Source organism: Schistocerca cancellata, chromosome 8, assembly GCF_023864275.1.
Source record: "Schistocerca cancellata isolate TAMUIC-IGC-003103 chromosome 8, iqSchCanc2.1, whole genome shotgun sequence".
Classification (NCBI taxonomy): Eukaryota; Metazoa; Arthropoda; class Insecta; order Orthoptera; family Acrididae; genus Schistocerca; species Schistocerca cancellata.
The window spans coordinates 191,383,073-191,402,173 of NC_064633.1; the positions used below are offsets into that span (position 1 = coordinate 191,383,073).

Consider the following 19,101-nt stretch of genomic DNA (forward strand, 5'->3'; position numbering starts at 1 on the left):
ACCACCTTTGGCCGTAATAACGGCCTTGGTACGCCTGGGCATTGAGTCAAACAAAGCTTGGATGGCGTGTACAGATACAGCTGCCCATGCAGCTTCAACACGATACCGCAGTTCAACATGAGTAGTGACTGGCGTATTGTAACGAGCCAGTTGCTCGGCCACCATTGACCAGACGTTTTCAGTTTGTGATAGATCTGAAGAATTGCTGGCCAAGGCAGTAGTCGATCATTTTCTGTAACCAGAAAGGCCCGTACACGACCTGCAACATGCGGTCGTGCATTGTGCTGCTGAAATGTAGGGTTTCGCAGGGATCCAATGAAGGGTAGAGGCACGGGTCGTAACACATCTGAAATGTAACGTCCACCGTTCAAAGTGCCGTCAATGCGAACGACAGGTGACAAAGACGTGTAACCAGTGGCACTCCATACAATCACGCCGGGTTATACGCCAGTATGGCGATGACGAATACACGCTTCCAATGTGCGTCCACCGCGATGTGGCCACACACGGATGCGACCATCATGATGCTGTAAACGGAACCTGAATTCATCCGAAAAAGTGACGTCTTGCCATTCGTGCACCCAGGTTCGTCGTTGAGTACACCATCGCAGGCGCTTCTGTCTGTGATGCAAGGGTAACCGCAGCCATGGTCTCCGAGCTGATAGTCCATGCGGCTGCAAACGTCGTCGAACTGTTCGTGCAGGTGGTTGTTGTCTTGCATAAGACCCCATCTGTTGACTCAGGGATCGAGACGTGGCTATACGATCCGTTACAGCCATGCGGATAAGATGCCTGTCATCTCGACTGCTAGTGATACGAGGCCGTTGGGATCCAGCACGGCGTTCCGTATTACCTTCCTGAACCCACCGACTCCATATTCTGCTAACAGTCATTGGATCTCGACCAACGCGAGCAGCAATGTCGCGATACGATAAACCGCAATCGCGATAGGCTACAATCCGACCTTTATCAAAGTCGGAAACGTGTACGCATTTCTCCTCCTTACACGAGGCATCACAACAACGTTTCACCAGGCATCGCTAGTCTACTGCTGTTTGTGTAGGAGAAATCGATTGGAAACTTTCCTCATGTCAGCACGTTGTAGATGTCGCCACCGTACGCCAACCTTGTGTCAATGTCCAGAAAAGCTAATCATTTGCATGTCACAGCATCTTCTTCCTGTCGGTTAAGTTTCCCATCTGTAGCATGTCATCTTCGTGGTGTAGCAATTACCTGAAGAAATTTATTCTGGAAATTTCATTTCTCTACATTAATTACTTTATGGTGTTGCAGTTTTTTTTTTTTTTTTTTTTTTTTGTCAGTGAATTGAATTTTTCAAATATCATTTGTATGGTCTGTTCAGTATACAGGGTGAGTCACTAACTATTGCCACAAACAATAACTCCGAAAGTATTTTAGTATCTGAAACGTTTGTGGGACAAATGTTGCATGGGACAACGGGGGCCATAATACGACGTTGGTTTTTTTTGTTGCTAAGTGGGGTCGCTTCAGAGATATGAAGGTCAACTTTAAATGGTTCAAATGGCTCTGAGCACTATGGGACTCAACATCTTAGGTCATAAGTCCCCTAGAACTTAGAACTACTTAAACCTAACTACTTAAACCTAACTAACCCATGCCCGAGGCAGGATTCGAACCTGCGACCGTAGCAGTCCCGCGGTTCCGGACTGCAGCGCCAGAACCGCTAGACCACCGCGGCCGGCGAAGCTAAACTTTATTTTTTTTTAATGTCATGCTATAGTTTGGTACCTATTTTCTGATAGTGGCTATCGAGACGAATCCAGTGATACGTAACAGTAAGGCCTTTGAAGTTTAACGAAGGTCAAAAAGGTGGCATATACGTCCATTTACAGAAGGTGTTCGAAGTGGTGACCATTGCTATCATTGCAGTGCTGCAATTTCTTATCATGGATTGAGTGGTATTCCTTATCACTTTAGAACTTACCGAAGAACATGCTCTGACAATTCTCTCTCATATATCGTGCAAATAGTAAACATTCGCCGAATAAGGCGTATTGACATGTAAACACCATTCGAAAGTTCCACAGTACACGGTCAGATTGCTATCGTCGAATCAAGTGAATCTGAATGATGTATTCCTTCCAAGAACAAGTCGAAATGCTTCTCATTTACGGAGAAGCCAACGATACTTAGTGAGAACTAGAGTCCTATACGCTGAAAGATGTCCTCAACGCACTCACCCTACATGCCGTAAATTTAAATATTTGTATGATAAATTGAGAACAAGTGGATCTTTAACGCATTGGAAACATATCCGGCAAGCGGAAGTTACTAACGATGAAAGGGAAATCGGTACTCTTGCAACTGTGTTCGAGATCCTTGTGTTAGTTCGTGTCAAATCACAAGGGAATCCGGCATGAGCCAGAGTAGTGTTGTTCGTGTTCTGCATCGCCATAAATATCATCTTTACCATATCAGTCTCCACCTAAAAATAACTGGTATGGATTTAATGCGTCGCATTGAATTCTGGCGATGGGGTCAACTTCGTTTTAGAGGGGCGACACATTTATTAACTTAATTTTATTGACTGATGTGGCAACATTCGTAAACCATGGAAATGTTAATATGCATAACATGCATTATTGACCAGCTGAAAATCCATGTTGGCTGCAGCAAGTTGCTCACCAAAAACCGTTGACAGTGAATGTATGTGAAATGCCTGGGCTAGCAGGACAGAGAGGATTCGGTTGAGGAAAGAGGCCAAAATAAGTTGCTGTCAGTTGCACTCAACATACAGCCTTTATTTATCAACACACAATATTACAACAAGGATGCAAATCGCTCAAAACTTTAATCGACCTCGTTTGATTAACTTTACATCGGCTGAAGGCCACACTCAAAATCCAAGACACAAGGCGTAAAGAAGAAATTGAAATACAAGATTCTTCTGGAGGTTTCACCCAAAAATATTTTTGAAATCTTCAATCTAAACAGGCTGAAGGCCTTAGTAATTTAATTGTAATGGAAGTTGGCTGGAGGCCGCATATTAAGCAATAAGAAGAGTTTCAATCAAAAGGCAGAAGGCCTTATCTTAAAACATTTCATGCAAAATTAGGCTGAAGGACCCACACAAAAGCATAACAGTCTTATGCCTTAAGGGCAAGACAAGAACATTAATTTAAGAGATATTTAAAATTCGGCTGAAGGTCGCACATCAGCAAATAATTTAACGGCTTAAGCTATAGAAAGAAGGGTTTCAGTTTTAAAAGTCAGAAGGCAATATCTTCGAACATTCCATGTAAAATTCGGTTGAAGGCCCCTATGAAGAATGCATTAAGGGCAAGACAAGAACATTAATTTAAGAGATATTGATTCTCGACTGAAGGCCACTCATCAACCAAATAACTAAAACCCAAACAGGGAAATTACTATGTAACACACAAGGAACTGCGCTCAGAAATTTCCAAGGGTCAGCCTGAAGTATTAACGCTAACGCCCGTTTAGGTGAGACAGCCAGCCTGTCCAACGACTTCTTAATCTGAAGGCAACCCAACCGATAGACAGCGGCAAAACGCCACGAGTAATGAGTATAATGGGCAGGGGCGCTGTGAATATAGTGCGGGATAATAAGTTGGGAATGTGGGTCTCACGAGAGGCGTGTCAGTGATAAGTCCCTGCAGTCGCACTATCCTCTGTCCTCGGTGGCTCAGATGGATAGAGCGTCTGCCATGTAAGCAGGAGATCCCGGGTTCGAGTCCCGGTCGAGATACACGTTTTCAATTGTCCCCGTTGACGTATACCAAAGCCTGTTTGCAACTAGGGGTATTTATTTCATTGTAATTTCATTCTAACGAGATGCATGGTCACCGATGGTATCTGTTCTTTCGCATATCCCCGAAAGAACAGGTACCATCATATACAGGATGAGTCACCTAACATTACCGCTGGATATATTTCGTAAACCACATCAAATACTGACGAATCGATTCCACAGACCGAACGTGAGGAGAGGGGCTAGTGTAATTGGTTAATACAAACCATAAAAAATTGCACGGAAATATGTTTTTTAACACAAACCTACGTTTTTTTTTTAAATGGAACCCCGTTAGTTTTGTAAGCACATCTGAACATATAAACAAATACGTAATCATTGCCGTTTGTTGCATTGTAAAATGTTAATTACATCCGGAGATATTGTAACCTAAAGTTGACGCTTGAGTACCACTCCTCCGCTGTTCGATCGTGTGTATCGGAGAGCACCGAATTACGTAGGGATTCCAAAGGGAACGGTGATGGACCTTAGGTAGAGAAGAGACTGGAACAGCACATTACGTCCACATGCTAACACATTTTTATTGGTCTTTTTCACTGACGCACATGTACATTACCGTGAGGGGTGAGGTACACGTTCGACGGGCGTTTCATAGGACGTGGAGGACGCATAAATTGGCCAGCCCGTTCTCCTGATCTTACACCTCTGGACTTCTTTCTGTGGGGTACGTTAAAGGAGAATGTGTACCGTGATGTGCCTACAACCCCAGAGGATATGAAACAACGTATTGTGGCAGACTGCGGCGACATTACACCAGATGTACTGCGGCGTGTACGACATTCATTACGCCAGAGATTGCAATTGTTTGCATCAAATGATGGTCACCACATTGAACATCTATTGGCCTGACATGTCGGGACACACTCTATTCCACTCCGTAATTGAAAACGGAAACCACGTGTGTACGTGCTCCTCACCCCTCATGGTAATGTACATGTGCGTCAGTGAAAAAGACCAATAAAAATGTGTTAGCATGTGGACGTAATGTGCTGTTCCAGTCTCTTCTCTACCTAAGGTCCATCACCGTTCCCTTTGGAATCCCTACGTAATTCGGTGTTCTCCGATACACACGATCGAACAGCGGAGGAGTGGTACTCAAGCGTCAACTTTAGGTTACAATATCTCCGGATGTAATTAACATTTTACAATGCAACAAACGGCACTGATTACGTATTTGTTTATATGTTCAGATGTGCTAACAAAACTAACGGGGTTCCATTTTAAAAAAACGTAGGTTTGTGTTAAAAAACATACTTCCGTGCATTTTTTATGGTTTGTTTTAACCAATTACACTAGCCCCTCTCCTCACGTTCGGTCTGTGGAGTCGATTCGTCAGTATTTGATGTGGTTTACGAAATATATCCAGCGGTAACGTTAGGTGACTCACCCTTTATATAATGTATTTTTATCAAAAGTACATACTGCCCCAGTTGTTTCATTTCGGAACCACTCCTAAAAGCAGCTCTACAAACTCAAATTTACGTTACAATAACTTTAGAAATAATCAGTTTCACTGCCAACGATCTGAAATCAGTATTATCACTAAAAACATTTACAATCTTCTACAATAAGGTAGCACAATCTCGACATCATCTGTTGTTCTGAACGCTGTAAGTGACTGCTACAATACACTATATTCATAGAAGTACCTAAGAGTGCCACTACACGTATCTTTCTTGCAAATAGTAAAATGGTGGTGTGAGGGAGAAACCACTGGCGCTTAAAGGGCGAAGGGGGAAACACGATAAGGTTCTTTTTTATTCCCGCAGCCTGACGAACTGAATGATGACTAACGTTTTCTTGAAGCCTTAGAGGTGTTCTGAGGTAAGGGTCGTGACGATTCTGTTTGAAGAAAAAGAGTACATAACGTGATACGCACATGTGATTGATTGATTAATTAATTATTTTACATCTAACATATAATTTTTATTGAAAGTAGGCCACTACTTTTGATTGATTGTTGTCAAGATGTTTTTAAAATTAGATGTTCCGTGGTTGGGGAGAAGATTTATGTTGCGCTTGTTGAATAGCTGGGCAAAAGAAGCATTTGTTCAATTTCTTATGGGTATTTATACTATTCTCTCAGTAGCCGTATGTCGCTTGCATTTCTGGCAACACCAACGCTGAAGTACAAACACTGCAAAGAATATGTGGTGTCACCGCCAGACACCACACTTGCTAGGTGGTAGCCTTTAAATCGGCCGCGGTCCGTTAGTATACGTCGGACCCGCGTGTCGCCACTATCAGTGATTGCAGACCGAGCGCCGCCACACGGCAGGTCTAGAGAGACTTCCTAGCACTCGCCCCAGTTGTACAGCCGACTTTGCTAGCGATGGTCCACTGACAAAATACGCTCTCATTTGCCGAGACGATAGTTCGCATAGCCTTCAGCTACGTCATTTGCTACGACCTAGCAAGGTGCCATTACCAGTTACTATTGATGCTGTAAAACATGTACCGTCAAGAGCGATGTTCAGCATTTGTGGATTAAAGTTAAGTATTCCACAGCTACGTCCTTTTTTGCTAGTGTAATTTCCTTGACCTGTTCCAGACCTCACGCCAGCCTGCGTGAGCTAAAACGCGTGCCTTTCGGCTTCCTCTCATACAGGGTTGGCTCTCTTGCCAATCCACAACAGAATATATCTACATCTTTACAAATTAATGGCTCCATACGCTGATAAACGAAAAATTACTACGCAATACATCACCTAATATGGAGCATGGGCCCCAAAACACATAATAGAAATAAAATAAAAGATCGTAACAATCGCGATTGATTGCGGTTTCATTTTCCCCTTTGTGCTCTATATTTCCTGCGCTCAAGCTACATCGTTCATCACACATCTACTCCGTCATTGCATCTCATCTGGTGTTTGTTAACCGATGTGTCAGCTTAAACGCGTTACTAATAGTGTATAAATGCTTCGGCGTTGATCGTGAGTCGGACGGAAATGTTAAGAAAAGCAAATAAACTCGTCGCCGATGAAAGCGGAAGGCGTACAAAAAGGTGTTGTGGAAATGAGGACACACCCGGGCGGCCAGGCGGCAGGAATTCGGCGCGGCATTCGCGGGCCGCCGGTCGCCGGCGGCCGCTTTTCACGGCGCCGCTTGATGGATTGGCGCCGCCCTGCGACGACAAAAGGCAGTCGGCCGGCCCGGCAGACGCGATTAATCGCGCGCTCGTAGTTTCCTTAATGAGCTCTGGGCGCCGATCTGCCTGCGATAAGGCAGCCACCAGCTGCGCGGGTGTGCGTGGGAGTAAGTGTTCTCCAGGTGACAGCCGGCGCCATATACAACGTGCAGGCACGCTCCGGTGGCTTAACAGCTCCGAAAGTCGTACCAGTCAGTAGCAAAGTGCTGTTTTCCGTAGCAGCAGCGTTGAGATTTCCTTTCGACCACCTGTGCGGTACATTCCGTTAGAACTACTGACGGCCTTGGGAGAGCCAGTCCTGACAAAACTCTACCATCTGGTGAGCAAGATGTATGAGACAGGCGAAATACCCTCAGACTTCAAGAAGAATATAATAATTCCAATCCCAAAGAAAGCAGGTGTTGACAGATGTGAAAATTACAGAACCGTCAGTTTAATAAGTCACAGCTGCAAAATACTAACGCGAATTCTTTACAGACGAATGGAAAAACTGATAGAAGCCGACTTCGGGGAAGATCAGTTTGGATTCCGTAGATATGTTGGAACACGTGAGGCAATACTGACCTTACGACTTATCTTAGAAGAAATATTAAGGAAAGGCTAGCCTACGTTTCTAGCATTTCTAGACTTGGAGGAAGCTTTTGACAATGTTGATTGGAATACTCTCTTTCAAATTCTGAAGGTGGCAGGGGTAAAATACAGGGAGCGAAAGGCTGTTTACAATTTGCACAGAAATCAGATGTCAATTATAAGAGAAGATGGTTATGAAAAGGAAGCAGTGGTTGGGAAGGGAGTGAGACAGGGTTGTAGCCTCTCCCCGATGTTATTCAATCTGTATATTGTGCAAGCAGTAAAGGAAACAAAAGAAAAATTCGGAGTAGGTATTAAAATCCATGGAGAAGAAATAAAAACTTTGAGGTTCGCCGATGTCATTGTAATTCTAACAGAGACAGCAAAGGACTTGGAAGAGCAGTTGAACGGCATGGACAGTGTCGTGAAAGGAGGGTATAAGATGAACATCAACGAAAGCAAGACGAGTATAATGGAGTATAGTCGAATTAAGTCGAGTGATGCTGAGGGAATTAGATTAGGAAATGAGACACTTAAAGTAGTAAAGGAGTTTTGCTATTTGGGGAGCGAAATAACTGATGATGGTCGAAATAGAGAGGATATAAAATGTAGACTGGCAAGAAAAGCGTTTCTAAAGAAGTAAAATTTGTTAACATCGAGCATAGATTTAAATGTCAGGAAGTCTTTTCTGAAAGTATTTGTATGGAGTGTAGCCATGTATGGAAGTGAAACGTGGACGATAAATAGTTTACACAAGAAGAGAATAGAAGCTTTCGAAATGTGGTGCTACAGAAGAGTGCTGAAGATTGGATGGGTAGATCACATAACTAATGAGGAGGTATTGAATATAATTGGGGAGAAGAGGAGCTTGTGGCACAACTTGACTAGAAGAAGGGATCGGTTGGTAGGACATGACCTGAGGCATCAAGGCATCACTAATTTAGTATTGGAGGGCAGCGTGGAGGGTAAAAATCGTAGAGGGAGACCAAGAGATGAATACACTAAGCAGATTCAGAAGGATGTAGTCTGCAGTAGGTACTGGGAGATGAAGAAGCTTGCACAGGATAGAGTAGCATGGAGAGCTGCATCAAACCAGTCTCAGGACTGAAGACCACAACAACAACAACCTATATGGAGGCAACCGAGTGGGTTCGTGCAGTGGTACGACACTGCGTGGCTGCTCTCCCTGCTGTTGTAGGAAGCACCCACACCTGAAGCAGCCTTTTGTAAAGAGCTCGTCACAGTCGTCAAGTGAGAAAAGATTAACACCTAATGTAAAGTTAACTTTCTGTTTAGACTCGACTGCGGAGACATCGTCTTCGAACTTACTTGAAGAGGCGCTATAATAAATTTCGAGATTGGGGAAAACACAGTAAGCCATACTAAGAAACACAACGTATACTGATGGAGACGAGTTGGTGCAAGTGATCACGGAGATGTGAATTCTAAGACGCTAAAGTGAAACTTGGAATCGTTTGTAAAGTGGAAACTCTGCTCACGTGTTGCCCTAAGCCCAAGGAATCCAGCAGACAACGACTGTTGACGAGGGCGCTATAAGGGTGGATCCAGCAGCGGAAACAAATATGAACAGTTTAGATGCACCCTAATAAACGATCGTTAACAGCACAGAATCTGTACCACTAATGTACTGTTAATAGTTGGGTAACTGGTTAAGCCTTCTTCTTTCTCTTTTTTTAAATGTAATATTTTAGGGGTACAGAATAACTGAAGTAGCAGCATTTCTCTAGAATTAGCATTTTTCTTCTACATATTTGTAAATGCCAGAAACAAATAATTAATACATGCATTTGTTACTATCCACAAAAATGTGACTGCATACCCTGTATTAGCTTTCTAGATAACAGACTTTAATATGAAGAGCAAATAAATACGTACATAAATAACCAAGTGTTGGTAGTAACGAATCAAACGCGTCGACTTGTAAAGTGTCGAGAGGTCTCAGAACTCGAACCACATTAAGCCGTCGAAAACCCTAAAAAGATATCCATGTAGTTGGAGAAATGAATGAGATTTTAAAGATTAGAAAGTACATTTCCCATTTCTTTTATTTTTATTTTATCACTCTTGTAATATTAATTGAGTTCCAATCTTTGAGTCAGAGGGCTACAAATACTTAAAGGTAAAACCGACAAACACGTTGTAAAAACTATTCCTCATCTTGGCACGGGATTTATAGTCAACAAGGAAATTCTAGATTCCATCATACACTTTAGCTCACCAAATAGCCGAGTATCTACTATTTCTTTCCGAAGCATAAACAAAGTGTACAGCATTGTGAATGTTCATGCACCTACCAATCAGGCAAACAAGAGATATCCGGAAGGAACAGATGAATTTCGGGAAGACCTAGAAGACCTCTTATCCAAGATCCCAGACAAACATCCTGGTCGAAGATTTCAATGCGCATCTTGGCAAGGAGAGAAAATTCCAAGACATTGGTGGAAGTTACTCAGCCTATAAGAGAACCAACCGCAATGGAGAGAGACTCGTGTAATTGTATAAAGCTTTAAACCTTGTCATGAAATCAACAGCATTCAAACACCTGCCAAGAAAACAAAAATCTTGGTCATACCCAAATCCGAATTTTGGAGAATATCAAATTGATCACGTTGCCATCACAACGAGAGAGGAGGAACGCCAATCTGGATTCAGATCACTATCTTTCAAAGATTAAAATTAAGCTAAAATTCCAAGAAATCCCAGAGAAACACAGGAAAAGAAGATAGACAGGTTTGACATGAAAAGCTGCTGTCCAATCGAGAATTCACTCGTAAACTTGAATCCTTAGATCCAGAGTGCTGGGAAGAATTACAACAACCCTGATCAGAACAGCGAAGGAAACTGTTACGCTTCTGAAACCAAAGAAGCATGCTAGGTGCAACAGTGATTGTGAGGCAGCAGTGTAGCAAAGACAGCATGCGTGGCAGAGATGGAATGCCAAGAAAAATGCAGCTAACAAAACTAACTTCCTGAATGCTAGAAAACACTCTGCAAAGATAATACGGAGAGTGAAGCGTACATTTGAGAAAAGGCAGTTGGTACAAATTCCAGACGACAAGTACACGAAACTTCTCTAGAACTTTTAAGGCCAATCTTACCAAGTACAATCCTCCAAGCCTACACTTCAAAGCTCCAAACTGTAAGCTAGCTCACAATAAGTGCCAGATATTAGCGAATTACTTTACAGCTCTTGTGAATTGTGAACCTCCAAACTCCACATTTCCTTTTACCGACTACGTAGAAGTACACACAAATTCATCTCCACCCACGAAAGATGAAATCAAGCTAATTATTCACTCGCTTAAAAACAACAACGCACCAGGGGAAGATTCTATAATTGCTGAGCTTTGGAAGTATTCAGGGGCTAAGGCAGTAGACAGTCTAACAGAAATTATCAGCCAGATTTGGGAAACTGTGAGACTCCCACTTGGCTCGAATTCTGCTCTAATTCATCCTCTTCATAAGAAAGGCGACAGAACAGATGTAAATAACTATCGTGGTATCTCTCTCATATCAACGATTCTGTCGAAATCTCTGCAAACTAGGACAGAAGAACAGCTAGATCCACAGCTGGAAGAGTATCAAGGAGGTTTCAGGGAGGGGCGATCATGCGACGAACAGATAATGAACCTCAAATCCATCGTTTCGTTCCTGAAGCTCAGGAATAAAAATTTTGTTGTGACCTTCGTGGATTTCAAAAACGCATACGACTCGATTGATCGTAAACCCCTGATCAGAATTCTATACAACCTCAAAAGTGAAATTTAGAGGAGAAACATCAGAAGCTTTTGAAATAAAGACTGCACTTAGGCAAGGAGATTGGCTCTCACCTCTTCTCCTCAACTGTGCCCTCAAGAAGGTGATTGGTGAGAGGCGCAAAGAACTGGACAAGAAAGCAATTAAAAATGGTGTCAGCCTGGGTTACAAGAAACAAAATCTTGGAATCTATTGTCTCGCTTTTGCAGATGATCTTGCAGTTTTTTCTGATTCCAAGGAAACAGATGAGAGACAGATTAATAAGCTGAACGTACAAGCACAGAAGATTGGCCTCCAAAGTTCGTTTGAGAAAACCGAGTTTATAACGAACATAAACTCACCACCAAGGGAGCTTGTAGTGGGTCAAGGCAAAATTAAGCGAGTTGAAAAGTTTAAGTATTTCGGAGAATGGATAACAGCCACCTTATCAGAGAAAGAAGCCTTCATATCAGGCTTGAACAAAATGGAAATGGCATTCCATTTAATCAAAAACATCTACAACAAAAGATCAGTATCATTCATTGCAAAGTTAAGGCATTACTGCAGTGTTACCCGTCCGGACGTCTTGTACGCTTCTGAATGCCTAGTAATGAACAAAACAGACCTAGTCGAAAAACTAGAGTACAATGAAAGGAAGATTTTGAGAAAGATCTTAGGTCCCATCAAAGAGAATGGGGAATATAGAAGACGTCATAATCATGAACTGTATTCCCACATAGAGAAGATAACCGATACCATCCCGAAAAGAAGGATTATGTTTTATGGACATATGACCCGAATAAGCTCTGGAAGACTCACCAATCGTATGATCACCTACTTGCAGCAGAAGAAAACAAAATGGGCCTGGTTCACAAAGATGGAGTAAGATCTTGAAAGAATTGGAGATCACCCATGATGACATCATGGAGCGTGTCCCACTAAAAGGGAAGCTTATGGAGTGGAAGGGTTTCCAAGAAAAGCCAAAACTAAAAACAGGAAAGGCTTGGACCCAGGAGAGGAAGGAGCAACATAGAGAACGAATGCGGGAGCACTGGGCAAACTTCAGAACACATAAAGCAAGACAGTTGAAATAACGTGGTCCAAAGATGGCCTATGCGAAATGAATGAATGAAGTTGAGTTCCAGTACTGGCTGACTTTCTATCACAGCGACTCGAAGTAACCCCGAAAACTTTAGAACACAACTGTGCAGGCTATCAACGATTTTGTGTTGCACACACAAGTCTTCGATCAGAGAAAGTTGCGAAGTTGTAGGAACATGTTTCTTACTTAAACTTATGCAAGAATCCTTATCAAGGCTTGCCATTTATACAATAAACGCGCTTTAAAAATTTGAGATTGTTGTCATGACAAACAGGAATAGTAAGTGAGTCTTTTAGAAATTCAATTACCGTAATTCATCATTTGCATGAGAATGTACTGTGCACTATTTGGTTAGTAAAATAATGAGATTTTATGAGATTTACTGTAAGGATAACTCATGTACATACATTGAACTAGTGGAACAGTGTACCAGGAACATAAATTCAATGACATCATGTCCATTAAGACGAAAGATAACTTACTATTAGCAATAAATTGATCCTGTATGGCAAATAGTACCTCGGTAATAATAGAACAGACATTTAAAACATGGACAGGAAAAAGGAGTGTGACAATGACTCTTCTTAATCGTGTGGAATAGTTCGGAGAAATGACTACTACTAAATAATATGAAAGTATGTGAAACATGTTATTAAAGATTTACGAAACCTTTCCTTCCATCCTAACACAGCCCAACTAGACTACGAAATTAGCACTCGAACAACTATCACGACATTATAAACAGTTAAACAGCACTCAGCAATGTACACTCCTGGAAATGGAAAAAAGAACACATTGACACCGGTGTGTCAGACCCACCATACTTGCTCCGGACACTGCGAGAGGGCTGTACAAGCAATGATCACACGCACGGCACAGCGGACACACCAGGAACCGCGGTGTTGGCCGTCGAATGGCGCTAGCTACGCAGCATTTGTGCACCGCCGCCGTCAGTGTCAGCCAGTTTGCCGTGGCATACGGAGCTCCATCGCAGTCTTTAACACTGGTAGCATGCCGCGACAGCGTGGACGTGAACCGTATGTGCAGTTGACGGACTTTGAGCGAGGGCGTATAGTGGGCATGCGGGAGGCCGGGTGGACGTACCGCCGAATTGCTCAACACGTGGGGCGTGAGGTCTCCACAGTACATCGATGTTGTCGCCAGTGGTCGGCGGAAGGTGCACGTGCCCGTCGACCTGGGACCGGACCGCAGCGACGCACGGATGCACGCCAAGACCGTAGGATCCTACGCAGTGCCGTAGGGGACCGCACCGCCACTTCCCAGCAAATTAGGGACACTGTTGCTCCTGGGGTATCGGCGAGGACCATTCGCAACCGTCTCCATGAAGCTGGGCTACGGTCCCGCACACCGTTAGGCCGTCTTCCGCTCACGCCCCAACATCGTGCAGCCCGCCTCCAGTGGTGTCGCGACAGGCGTGAATGGAGGGACGAATGGAGACGTGTCGTCTTCAGCGATGAGAGTCGCTTCTGCCTTGGTGCCAATGATGGTCGTATGCGTGTTTGGCGCCGTGCAGGTGAGCGCCACAATCAGGACTGCATACGACCGAAGCACACAGGGCCAACACCCGGCATCATGGTGTGGGGAGCGATCTCCTACACTGGCAGTACACCACTGGTGATCGTCGAGGGGACACTGAATAGTGCACGGTACATCCAAACCGTCATCGAACCCATCGTTCTACCATTCCTAGACCGGCAAGGGAACTTGCTGTTCCAACAGGACAATGCACGTCCGCATGTATCCCGTGCCACCCAACGTGCTCTAGAAGGTGTAAGTCAACTACCCTGGCCAGCAAGATCTCCGGATCTGTCCCACATTGAGCATGTTTGGGACTGGATGAAGCGTCGTCTCACGCGGTCTGCACGTCCAGCACGAACGCTGGTCCAACTGAGGCGCCAGGTGGAAATGGCATGGCAAGCCGTTCCACAGGACTACATCCAGCATCTCTACGATCGTCTCCATGGGAGAATAGCAGCCTGCATTGCTGCGAAAGGTGGATATACACTGTACTAGTGCCGACATTGTGCATGCTCTGTTGCCTGTGTCTATGTGCCTGTGGTTCTGTCAGTGTGATCACGTGATGTATCTGACCCCGAAAGTTGTCAATAAAGTTTCCCCTTCCTGGGACAATGAATTCACGGTGTTCTTATTTCAATTTCCAGGAGTGTATATACTAGCTACTCAGGTCGGACCAAAGTTTACCAGGGTACACCATCTGCACATCTATCATTTCCTGAATGCCGTCAAAAAAGCAGTGTCCACTGACAATTGGTGCCCCCTCTTCTCCCCTCTAGCGGTTCTTGTCTCGCGTGTTATTGCCAACTTCGGCAGAAAAAGGTTTCTACAATGTCATATCCGTCTCTGGTCAATAAAAGATACCTTGCACCGTCCCGTCTGAAAATTGGCAAAAGTACTACAAGTCGTTATGTGAAAACTCAACTACTATGACCAGGTTGATATTACAGAAGAAATGGGCAACGTGCCTTCAACTCTAATAAATATTAGTCATTTCTCCGACTATATGGACGTCCTTCCACTTTAGAGCCTGGGGGAGCTTCATGTGGTTCGCGTTTCGAAATCTATCAGCATCTTAGCGTCCGAACCCAAATCAGATATAACCAGACACAGTTAATTTAACAAAATTGGCACTGTGTTAGAGAGAGGGTGCATTAATGGATCCTGTTGTGCTAGAAAGAGAATATACTGAACCTTGAGATGTTAAAGGATGAAATAAATGGGGTGATTGCTTTAATTTCTGACAGCATGGTTAGCGTTGCCTGCTTTCACCCGGAGCACGACGTAGTGGCGCCCGACCAGTAAGAATAGTGCTGTCTGTAAGTACACGAGATTACAACTTCCTATTCAAAATAATGAACAGGCAAATGTGACTAGCTGAAAGGCGACAATGGCCTATAGCAAAGCGCGTTTGTGTCGGCATCATAGCGTTAGTCCTAAGTCTCGGTTGAAGCTAAACAAGATGAACTAGGATACCTGCGCTCTTGTCTTTTATGACCTGATATTCATTGCTTTTTAGTGTGCTTCCGACACCAAAAAATACGGCCACTACCAATAACCAGGGGAGTTGGAACCAAGGAATACCTACTGTGACGTAAGGAACTGACAATGTCTTTTGCTAACATAGCTTCCGGGGGACACTTTCTGCCCCAGTTCCAATCGTCGAAAAGAGCTGCTCACTATCTCCCTGCGCGTCCAAGAGGCTGAAGAAATCTTCTTAAAACTTCAAGAACTTTTAACACTGGTTCCAATTTTTTTAAAAGAATATTAACTTCTCCCAAAATGACCGTAACCGCAATCAAACTTACGTCTTACGCTCTTAATTACTTTAGAAATCAGTCTCTTTTCTCTCGGAATTTTTATCAAGGAGATAAACTGCAACTGAAATTTAATGAAGCTCGAAATACATTGACGGGAAAAAAATCACAACACCAAGAAGAAGTTGTGTGGCATAAATGAAAGTTGGTAGGTGTGCTTTTATATCTGAGAGATGATGTCAATTAAAATTTCGCGCCAGTCGCAGCGCTAGTAACGCCATTATGAGTATTCAAATCAGGTTTGCTTTAAATACACGCTGTAACGGCCATAAGCTTTCGTTACCTTTGAGATCGGAAGTGATAAGTTGGTGTTAATCAAGACTACCTTCAAGGTGACAAACGCGACAACTATCAAATGTACAGTCCGGCTTTAGAAGTCGCTTAACACTGAAAATGCTGTATTCTCTTTTCTCTGTGAGGTACTAGATGGGCTAAACAAAAGGTTTAGAACGCTTGGTATATTTTTTGATTTAACTGAGGCATTTGATTGTGTTGATAACAAAATATTGCTCCAGAAGTTGGAGCATTACGGAAAACGGGGAGTAGCTCACAATTGGTTCACCTCTTACTTTAGCAACAGGCAGCAAAAGCCATTATTCACAATGTTGAGAATGGCTGTGATGTTGGGTTTGAGTGTGGTATGGTCAAGTGGGCGGTGCCACAGGGATCAGTGTTGGGGCCACTACTATTCCTTATGTATATAAACGATATGCCACGTAGTTTTATGGGTAAATGTAAAATATTTCTGTTTGCTGATGACACTAGCTTGGTAGTAAAGGATGTGTGCAACATTGGCTCGGTTTCGAATAGTGCAGTGCATGACCTAAGTTCATGATATGCAGAAAATAAACTATCTTTAAATCACAGTAACACTCAGTTTTTACAGTTTCTAACACACAATTCAACAAAACCTGACGTTTTAATTTCACAGAACTGGCATATGATTAGTGAAACTGAACAGTTCACATTTCTAGGTGTTCAGATAGATAGTAAGCTGTCGTGGAAAGCCCACGTTCAGGTTCTTTTGCAAAGAGTTAATACTTTTACTATTTTAATATTCGAACGGTATCTGAAGTGAGTGATCGTTCGACACGAAAGTTAGTCTACTTTGCTTATTTTCATTCGCTTATGTCGTACGGTATTATATTTTGGGGTAACTCTTCTCATTGTAAAAGGATATTTTTGGCTCAGAAAGGGGCGGTTCGGGAAATAAGTGGTGTATGTTCACGAAACTCTTGTCGACCTCTGTTCACGAGTCTGGGTATTTTGACATTGGCCACTCAATATATATATTCCTTACTGTCATTTCTTGTTAACAATATTAGCTTATTCCCAAGAATAAGTAGCTTTCACTCGGTTACTACTCGGCAGAAAAACCTGCATTTGGATAGGACTTCTGTAACTATTGTACAGAAAGGTATGCATTATACTGCTGGATCCATTTTCAATAAGCTCCCACTCGAATTCAAAAATCTTAGCAGTAATCCATGCGCTTTCAAGTCGAAACTGAAGAGTTTCCTCATGGGTCACTCCTATTCTGTCGAGGAGTTCCTTGAAAAATTAAGCCGATTCTTATTGTATTGTTGATTGCGTTTACTTAAACTTACGGACTGACTTTTTTCGGGTTCATAAACATTTATTTTTATCTGTTATTACTTTTATGTTGTAATTTCATGTACTGACACTTTGCATGACCTTGGAGATTTGCCCCTCGATTTGGTCCTACGGAACTTGACATGTAAATAAGTAAATAAAGAAACTGGACGTTCCTTCTGCGATACTGCAGAAATGTTGCCAATGTACCTGGCAGCGGCGCTCAAGAGAATGTGTGGTCGCAAGAAGGCAGGACTCCGGACGGCACGTGGCACTACCGAGAGGGAAGACCATCGTCTGCTCTGCTGCATCGTACTGCATCTGCACAGTAATTCGAGCAGCAGTTGGCACCTCAGTGACACAACAAACTGTCACATATCGGTTACTTCAAGGACAGTTACAAGCTAGAGGCCCTCTAGTGTGCACTCCACTGGTCCCTCTAGCGGTCGTGTTCTGGACTCCCGGGCACGGGGTCCCGGGTTCGATTTCCGGCGGGGTCAGGGATTTTCACCTGCCTCGAGATGACTGGGTGTTTGTGTTGTCCTTACAATTTCATCGTCATTCATGAAAATGGCGATATTGGACTGAGCAAAGGTTGGAGGGGTCAGGGATTTTCACATGCCTCGAGATGACTGGGTGTTTGTGTTGTCCTTATAATTTCATCGTCATTCATGAAAATGTCGATATTGGACTGAGCAAAGGTTGGGAATTTGTACGGGCGCTGATAACCGCTCAGTTGAGCGCCCCACAATCGAAACATCATCATCATCATTATCCCCTGGTCCCGAACAACCGCCATTTGCGACTGCACTGGTGTCGAGCGAGAGCTCATTGGACGGCATGGTGGATATCTGTTGTGTTCTCTGATTAAAGCTCGGTGTCAGAGTAATGATTGTGTGTTGGTTAGAAGGAGGCCATCTGTTGACGGCCTGCAAACATCCAGTCTGCATGCTAGATACACAGAACCTACGCATGGAGTTACGCGCTGGGATGCCGTTTCGTCTGACAGAAGAATCACTCTTGTGACTATCCCACGCACAAGGACTGCATATTTGTACGGCAGTATGGTGATTCAACCTGTTGTGCTGCAATTCATGAACAACATTCCAAGGAGTGTTTTCCAACAGGATAATGCTCGCCCACATACCACTGTTCTAATGCAACATGGTCTACAGTGTGTCGACATGTTGCCTTGGCCAGCTCGATCCCTAGATCTGTCTAAAATAGAGCACATAGGTGACATTATCGGACGACAACTCCAGCGTCATCCACAAACGGCGTTAATCATCCCTGTATTGACCAACCGTGTGCAAAAGGCATGGAGCTCCATCCCACAAACCGACACCCGGAACCTTTGCAGCACAATGAATGCACATTTGTATGCTTGCGTTTAACATCTTGACCCTTACACGGGTTATCAATGTGGTAGCATTTCACGTTTGCAGTGGCATATCTCGCGGCTACATTAACCTTGCAGTGCTACTCGCTTAAACTTATTACCTAAACAAATAGATTCCCGAAATTACATTACTCTACATTAATTTTTCCGTCAGTGTAAAACTGATAGTCGAAAGGTGAATTTATTCGTGGATTCCCCGTCTCCGGTAGCTGAATGGTCAGAGTGACGGATTGTCAGTCCTCTGGACCCGGGTTCGATTACCGGCTAGATCAGGGAATTTTCTCAGCCCAGGGACTGGGTGTTGTGCTTTTCCCATCATCATCCTATCATCCTCATCGACTGCAGGTCGCCGAAGTGGCGTCA

At 43.6% G+C, this 19,101-nt stretch overlaps 1 protein-coding gene and 1 non-coding gene across 2 annotated transcripts in view; both read left to right on the plus strand.

Annotated features, from left to right (window-relative positions):
* LOC126095461 (leucine-rich repeat-containing G-protein coupled receptor 5-like) overlaps window positions 1-19,101 on the plus strand; it is a 1,115,085-nt gene that overhangs the window by 713,695 nt on the left and 382,289 nt on the right. The gene's annotated exons all lie outside the window — the stretch shown is intronic.
* Window positions 3,677-3,751, plus strand: Trnat-ugu (transfer RNA threonine (anticodon UGU)). Its single transcript has one exon. It is a non-coding gene; the product is annotated as a tRNA-Thr (tRNA).